At 39.0% G+C, this 8472-nt stretch overlaps 1 long non-coding RNA gene across 1 annotated transcript in view; it reads left to right on the forward strand.

Annotated features, from left to right (window-relative positions):
• The window catches only part of LOC108447940, an 11829-nt gene continuing 3357 nt past the window's right edge, over positions 1-8472 (forward strand). Inside the window, exons 1-2 of the long non-coding RNA XR_001863661.1 lie at positions 1-82; positions 783-933. This is a non-coding gene — a long non-coding RNA (uncharacterized LOC108447940). The remainder of the gene's footprint in view (positions 83-782; positions 934-8472) is intronic.

Below are 8472 nucleotides of genomic sequence, written 5' to 3' on the forward strand. Positions count from 1 at the left end.
TACACAGAGATACCCACGGCTGCGTCCCACCTCCCCTCAGCCAGCGCTGCCCTATTCTGGGGCTGAAGCAGCTGGGAAACGGGTGAGATTCTCAGAACACAACACGCTACGAAAGCAACACCGAGAGCAATGTTTTCTGCCTGCAGCTCAGAGCAGAGCGGCAGCCTGTTATGGGGAGCTGCCTGGTTAGCGACTTGGAGAGCCCCGGAGAGCCCACTGAGGCAAGTTGGCCTGGGGATCGGGCTCCGAGGCGAGTCGGGAACGTCTGGGTCTGAACAGGGAGAAGGATGCTGGCAGAAATTCAAGGAGCTTCGTAGCTAATTAAATGTGAATCGATTGGTAGTGCAGCTCTGGCTGGACTGTCCTCCGTGCCCAATATTTGCAAAATAAGGTCGTACCTACTTATAAATCGTAATCTATCTTTAGAGTTCAAAAAGGGCACTGAAAGCAGTTTGGGTAAGATTCTCTGCCTTTAGCATGTTCATTGTAACTGTGTAGACTAGACACATGTAGTGTTTGATTTGCCCAAATTCTTTCATCCCAGCACAAGTCTTAATGCATTTAGAAATTATACCCAATTCTTGATGTGTGCCTCTTCAGAAGTGCTGGACTGGCATCCTCTGCATTGTGGTACACAGCCAAATGCAGTCAGTTATAGTCATAAACAGAAGCATGTTCTTATGAAAATCATATATAAACAGTAATGTGCATAAACACTGTGCTCTAATTGTATGCCAGGCAGTCATGCAGTCTTTTCACATCTTTTACATTTGATTTTCTAGGTTTTCATACATCTGCTGATTCTTTTTGGAGCACCACTCCTTGTGGAGACAGAAGAGAGGGTGCCACCTTTGTAGACGTGGGAAGGGGTGATCGAACAGCAGCCAACTGATGATTGCAAAATCAGTCTTGGCAGCTCCTCACCTGCAAAAGGTGCGTGATAAGGCAAAGTTTGAGAGATGTTTGCTGTTGGTTTTAGTAATTCCTTGTTACTTGTGAGAAATAGCCAGGCAAGATGAACAGTCACTGTCTCTCCTTTTATTGAAGATTGGGAAAAAGAGCTTACAACTAGCACTGCATCGCAAGAAGCCCAGCCTCAGATGGCAAAGCTACACATAGTACACATGTCTCCATTCCCTGGCACTGAGCCAAACTGGCACTCCACCATACCTATCAAAACTAATCAGCTCTCTCAGTCTCCAAAACAAGGTGGTCACATCCAAACTTCCTATCAGGTATAGTCCATGCTAACCCCAAAACAGCAGGACAAATTGTTCAGGAGAACACTGTAGCCAGGGCAAAACCATGCCAAGGTCAACTTGAGGGTAGAGACAATCAATTTCCAGTCCCAAGAACATTTGCTGGCACTGTTTAATTCATCAGCATGAATGTAGCCTGAAAGTTCATTAGTGAAAATACTTACAAATGTCACAGATTTTGCCCAGTTGTGCAACAGTATTATGGACTCCCATTTTCCCTATTTTGTCCTAGCGGCTTACTAGTTCAAGATACTTTGGTATATGTATTTGATCTCTTCTTCTACAAAAATGCCAATAAAGGAATTCTACAGCAGAAAGTAAGAGAATAAATGGATTGTCAGTATTAGGGTTCCTTCTGTCCTGAATAGATTTAGAACAGATAAAAAATGGAGGAACAGAAATTGTTAAATTCCATTCTATAACAACATATAAGATAAGCTCTCAATTTCTTACACATGTATTCATTCACTCAGGGATATTTTCATAATTTCATTTCCAAACAGGATATACTACACTATAGGTACATGTAGAGGATTTTCATGGTTAAACATACCATTTAGAAATCGTGTGGTATGTAAGGATTTGGTAAGTTCCCAGTTGGCAGAAAACTTAAACACATATTAGCCCATTCAAATATAATGTCAAGAGTCATGTCTTACCAGCATCTAAACAAGGTCTTGATTTTCAAAAGTGCTCTGCAGCTGCTAATTTTCATTGTAATACAAGTTCTGGTTTCCCCAAAACACCACTTTAAATCCTACATTCTTTTATGAAATGTGGTCCTTCTTTGGTGCCCAAACACTAACTACTGTACGTGAACAGGGAGCAGTTTTACTGTGTGATGGCTCCCTCTCCCATTCTCCATTCAGCACCTCCCAGCTCTGCAATCCACAGCCCTCCAAACCCTATTCTTCAAAGCCTGTTCTATACAGTTCTTTCTGGAGAGAGGTTTACAGCTAATGCAGCTCATTTCAGTGGCCCTGTTTGCAGCACAGGCCCACAGCCCCAGAAGTGTGTATCAGTATAGGATGTAGATTAAAAACTATGGAGCATGGGCAGATAAGAAACAAAGAAAACTTCCAGCCCTATAGCCAGTGACTGCCTATAACTATACCATGTATCTCAAGCATACTCTGCACTTTTCTCTGCACACAAAGAAAAAAATTGGATCATGAGTAATTGGAAAATTAGCACAGTTGGAGAGAATTGAACTAAACTGGTATCCCATTCATGCTCACTAAGTGCGAAGCTATTTGTTCTGTTGGATTTGACTTGGGTTTCAGGTAAGCATAACTGATCACACAACCCTACTGGTTGTAGGACTGTTACATTCCCCAGCACTCTGTGAATCTGCTCATTTCCACTGACAGTTGTCTATGCTAGGGTTTTGTTATGCAGTTATGTGTCACTGTTTGATTTAGGTCAGACTGGTAACTCAAACAAAAACAGTCACTGCTTCAGTGTGTGCTAAACTGGTCAAAATTAAACTTAGGGGTACTTAGTTATGACAAGCTTTTGCATACCCACTGGGTTCTGTTATAGAGCACACAACATTCTCAGCTAAAAAATTCCTGTCCATCCAGAACAAGCAGAAGGAACAGATCACATTAGTAGTAATTAACTGTTAGGACATCCATGTTTTAACTAAACAAAAGACCTTAGCTGGTCTACACATTCAAGCCTGTAGAAACAACCATTTGTCATCATCTCAGACCTAAGTATGTTTTAAATGCCTCTTTCTGACAAACACCTGAAAGACTAATTTGTGCACAAAGATGACCATGCAAGGAAAATTTTTTTTCGAATATTAGGAATAAATCTGAAGGAGTATAACCTAGCCTGGAAGGATTTAATAATCTTCAACTGCTCCAAGCCAGTCAAGTGGATACAGTGGAGACACAATTTGGGAGGTAAAACAGGTTGCTCTTGTGTTCAGCATACCAACCAGAGAAGCTAGTTCCCTCTCTGTTCAATGTTCACATTTTGGAGTTAAACAGACACTACCAGACTCAAGTTTTACACCGATCTGTGGTACGTCATCATTATGAAAATTCCACTTTTACCACCTTCACTGCTACTCAGGAACCTTATTTTTCTAACCCTTCATAGTGTTTGCAGACTTTACTGGCTCTGTTTGTCAAACATTATCTACAACACTGGCTGTGCTAACAACTATACTGTTACCTGTTTCTATACAACTTGATTTTAAGTCTAGCCAGAATATCTGTACCAGTACCAGCAGAAATCACGTCTCTGAGTTGCAGCCTAAGTATAGTCTAAATAAAAATGTGTTTAAATAAATACAGAAAACCAGAATGGTTTCTTAATGAGTCCAGCAAGCAACTTCTGCCTTGGTCAATTAGAAGGACCTCAGCACCTAGCAAGCTCTAGTAATTGTATGAAGATGGCTGGAAACATGCACAGCAAGTCTCTTCTTCGCTAATATCATATGTAAAAAACTACTGTTATGGTAAGGGTAAAAACCTAAGCACTACAGTACTTAAAATATTGGGGAAATCTCCACAAAAATTACAGCAGTGAGTACTAGAATGGTCAATGCCCTGTGTCTGCTTTTAGCATTAGACAGTGAACTTGGATGGTCTGATATTCAACTGGATTCAGCAGGCACTCCAGATTGTGGTGAAAACAATGTTTCCATGAAATGAGGCAAATTCGGGGAAATCTGAAGAGCTGTGTTATGTGGAAATTTGAATCAGAACATCACTACAGGCTCTTCCAGCATAATATTCTCTCTTCAAAAGCTTAGCCAGTTGCCTTATGCATCACTGAACTCAAGGCCTGCAGCAGAGCTCATTTAGGGGATGGATAAATCTTTTTATCAGTCTCAATAGGCTTTGGATGAGGTCCTAGCAGAAATTGTGATTCAGCAGTTTGTGGAACTGGGAAGGAAGCAATAGTCTGTTTTATCACTCATAGTGAGTGGACAAGAATTAAAGTGAATACTAAAAATAAGTGTGTGGAAGATCATTTGTGGTAGTAGACGGGCACATTCCTTGCTTGGATGTAAGCCTGAAGAATTTGTATTTGCTGGAAAGTACTGACAGGAGCAGAGGCTATAAAGCTCTCCCAGAACACCTTTGATGCTGTTTCTGATGATGGAATGTGTCATAATGTTTTACACTACACTGTCAATGGGTGTGCCATGCACTGAAACTTGCCCTGAGCTATCAGGGTGGAGCTTTATGAAAATCTGGTGTACACTACAATTAAGAATTTTTTTTCCTAGTAGCTGAAGACATTTTCACCCTTGGTGAAAAATGTTATTTGTAAATTCTCTTCCAACTTGAACTGTTACTGCACCCAGAGTAGTAGGATTTACCTGATCAAACATGGACTGTGCAATTGCCTATAACTGGTTATTTACATTCACTGGATGAACAGTGGTGTTGGCACTTTTCAGAACAGATTTGTATGACTCATTGAAATACCAACATTTGAATGAACAGACATTCAAAAGCAGCCTTCTAGACCTATCAGGTGAATCCCATTCTTAAAGGACCAACTTCTATTACATTTCTAAACAGGAAATCAAGACAAGTAGTTGAAATATCTTGTTATCTCCAGAGCATGTAAGATGACTGTATCTTAAGAGTCCTCACTGAGTATTCGCCTAACCTAAAGAAAGACATTAATTCTAACAAGCTTTGGATCAGGCACTGTTTGAAGGTATCAGATTTTGTTCAAAGACTGGCATAAGAACCAGCAAGCTATGTCCAAAAAGGTGAAAAGCTTCTTTATTAAAAAAGCATAGAAAAATCTTAAGATCTTGGAATTATATACTTACATTTTCATAATATTTTAATTTTTAAATATCTTTACACTTTTTAAACATACCCATAAAAATATATGTGATTAAATCAGCAAGTACTATATTATTGCATGATATGTAGTATTATATACGGGCTTTGAAAAACCCCAACAAAATGAGGGACCTCATGGTTAAGACTTCATGAAGTTTTGAGAGATTCGCTTTTAAAAATGAGATTCGGAAAGAAAAGGGAATTAAAGAAGGAACGACAAAATTATACAATGGGAAATGTGAAAGTCTGAGGAACAAATCTACAAGTGATACACGTAGGGATTCCTCATCAATAAAGATAATCCTCAATTACCAAGTTCCCTGGCCCTTTTGAAATAACTAAGCAGTGCAGAAGGACCATAATGGAATGAAAATGAGGACCTTGGCCCTTGTTTTTCCCAGAACAGTAGCTCTCGGCAGTTGATGAATCTCACAGAACTGTAATGAATTACTGTGAAATGACCCTATGTTCTTATGGCTGATGTGCAGAAGGTCCTCCAAAGTGTGAGTGAACGGGATAGTTGTAATAGGATTTTATGTGTAGCTTCAAATTTCCACTGTAGGCAGCCTCAAAGTAGACTCTTGGCTTTATAGCAGTCAGTGGCACTGAAATCACTGCCTTTAGAAAGGTCAGGACTCAAAATTGTATCCTCCACCTCACTCAAATCTCTGTAACTTTGATAAAGAACTGAGGGGCTTTTTCATTATTTGCTGTATTTAGCCCCTTAACTTTGAGTGATATACTGCATCCTATCCAATACAAACATGCAGAACATTTAGGAAGCAAGCTCATGTAATGCCATTATTTTATTTTAGAATTATTCTCTGATTGTAAAATGTTCAACCATACAGTAGGGGCATGTTAAAACATGTACAAACATGTCCTTTCTGTGAAAATGAGAGAAGTTAAAAACCTATATAAATGGTGACAGGTTGTCCTCAAAAATCTATTTTCCTAGGGCAGTATTATTTAAAATTATATGTGATGAAATGAGATTTACCAAGCTCCATTAATCATTTTACCTTAGTGACCTTATTCCCTTTCCTCTGAGGATTTTCAAAAGGTCAGTGTAACCCGTCTTTGTTGCAAATAAAGCCAAAACAGCCAAGAAAAACCTTATTTTTATTAAATAATTTAGTGTGGATTAACACTATTTGATTTTAAAGAAGGTAAAAATTCCCTGAGGATTTAATTATCTTAAACTATAGCCTATAATTAAACTGTAAATTTCAATTACAGGTTTTTAAAAAGGAACTTCTAAACCCAGTGTTTCCATAATGTCATAGACTAGTACATCACAGCACTCTGGAGTATGTGCATTCATACGCTGTAACTTCACTTTAAATTAAGGACATAAAAACTGGCAGATTTTGTAATGAATGTGTGTTTCTGTAATAGCTTTTATGGCATTCATGTACCCATAAAAAAGGTGATGTTAGTACAGCAGTTATCCCTGTAGGCAGAGGCAGCTTCCTTTCAAAAGCAGACTCACCTGAGAGCAATTCATAGTGTAGACAAGACTCATTTCCCACATTTTACACAAAAGTAAATCAAGGTGTGGAGACAATGCCCTAAAACAACGGACTAAAGAGTTGTGTATTTTAATTCACCAGTCAGAGAAGACTGAGAGTTACCTTCATGACACTTCTTTCTTTCATAGAAAGAAAATGCCAGGTGCTGATCTATGGTAGAAAGTGTAAAAGGAACTAATGGTCAGGCAATTAAAGTCAATCAAATGCAAGTTAGAGAAGAGGCACATACTGTCAACAGAGTTTATTTTCCTGAACACACTGCTCAGGAAAGCTGTGGTTTCTGCTTCTTTTTATGTCTTCCAGTTAAGCCTGAATGCCTTTTCAAAAGTCTAAACCAAACAATGAGGCTAAATAGAGGGTCAGCTTGCTGAAATTCTGTATTCCATAACATAGAGATCAGGCTAGGCGATCTCCAGGCAGCTTGGCAAAAATCTGTGAGGGTGTTCTTGAGTCAAGGGACCAAAATCCTTTAGAGATGAATGTGTCCCAGGAAGGACAGAGCAGGGATCTGCTCCCAAAGAAATTAAACAGAATTGTCAAGAGGGAAAGAAAAGCACTTCTCAGTGGTGTAGACCATACTATTTCAGTCCTGGTTTTCTCCATCTTGTCACATCCAGAAAAGGTCAACACCGAAAAAAGAAAAGAAGACAGGATTAGAAGCAGCTGTTAAAATGAAAAGTTGTAGGATGTGATCTCTTGCAGTACAACTTTTTTTATTCTAAAAATAAAACCAAAACTTTCTGCTTGGAAATTGGTCAAAAGCTAAAACTGTGACATTTAAGTTTAGTTTGTCTGGTTTGGTTGGTTGTTTTTTTTTTAACCTAAAAATAAAAAAAAAAAAAAGGAAAACAAGAAATCTTTGCCTTTCCAACCCACTCCACTGTGGTATCAAGAAAAAATAGTTAGAGGTATGTAGACCTTAATTATATAGGTAAAATCTCTTAGAAACTCCACTCTATTTTAGATGACATCTATTTGACAATCACATATCATGAGTCAACCTCATATTACACAAATTGCCCCTTACAAAATCAGTCCCTGTAGTAGCTAAGATGGCTTCTACAGACAGAGCGATTAAGAATTATTTTAAAAACACACTCAAACTATTTATAAAACTTGCACAAAACTTTGTGTTTAGTTTTGACATAGGTAAACACCAGTTATCTCTCCCTGAGGAGTAACTCTTACCACATACAGCCTACAAGAAAAGAAGGGAGGGTGAGGAATCTGATCTCAGCGATTAAGAAGGAACTGAGTAAAAGTTTCATGTTTCAAGTCACCAAATGTGCTACAGTCTAAATAAACTTAGCCCTAGAGTAATGCCACTGTAGGGTATTCATTCACACTGTCCAAAAAGCAACTGTTTGTTCCACTGCCAACCACCCACAGCAGCACTCATGTTTATTTAAATGAAGAGGGTGCGGACCCAAGAGCTACATCTTTCCAAACCTTGCTGTAACAACCGAACGTTTGGACATTGCTGTCATATGTTGGACACCTTTCTAAGGTCTCCTAGCCATGTTTTTAGGCTAAAGACTTGCCCTGTGATTTTGCTGACCACTAACAGCAGTTCTGGGAGGCTTTTCTTTTCCCTTTTCCCTTCCCTTTTCCCTTTTCCCTTCCCTTTTCCCTTTTCCCTTCTCTTCCCTTCCCTTCCCCTTTCCCTTCCTCTGCCCCTGCCCCTTCCCTTTTCTTTCCCTTTCTTTCCCTTTCTTCTCTTTTCTTCTCTCTTCTCTCTTCTCTTTTCTTCTCTTCTCTCTTCTCTCTTCTTTTCTTTTTTCTCTTTTCTTTTCTCTTTTCTTCTCTTTTCTTTCTCCTTTCCTTCCCTTTCCTTCCCTTTCCTTCCCTTTCCTTCCCTTT

The sequence above is a fragment of the Corvus brachyrhynchos genome, unplaced genomic scaffold, assembly GCF_000691975.1.
Source record: "Corvus brachyrhynchos isolate BGI_N302 unplaced genomic scaffold, ASM69197v1 scaffold136, whole genome shotgun sequence".
Taxonomy (NCBI): domain Eukaryota; kingdom Metazoa; phylum Chordata; class Aves; order Passeriformes; family Corvidae; genus Corvus; species Corvus brachyrhynchos.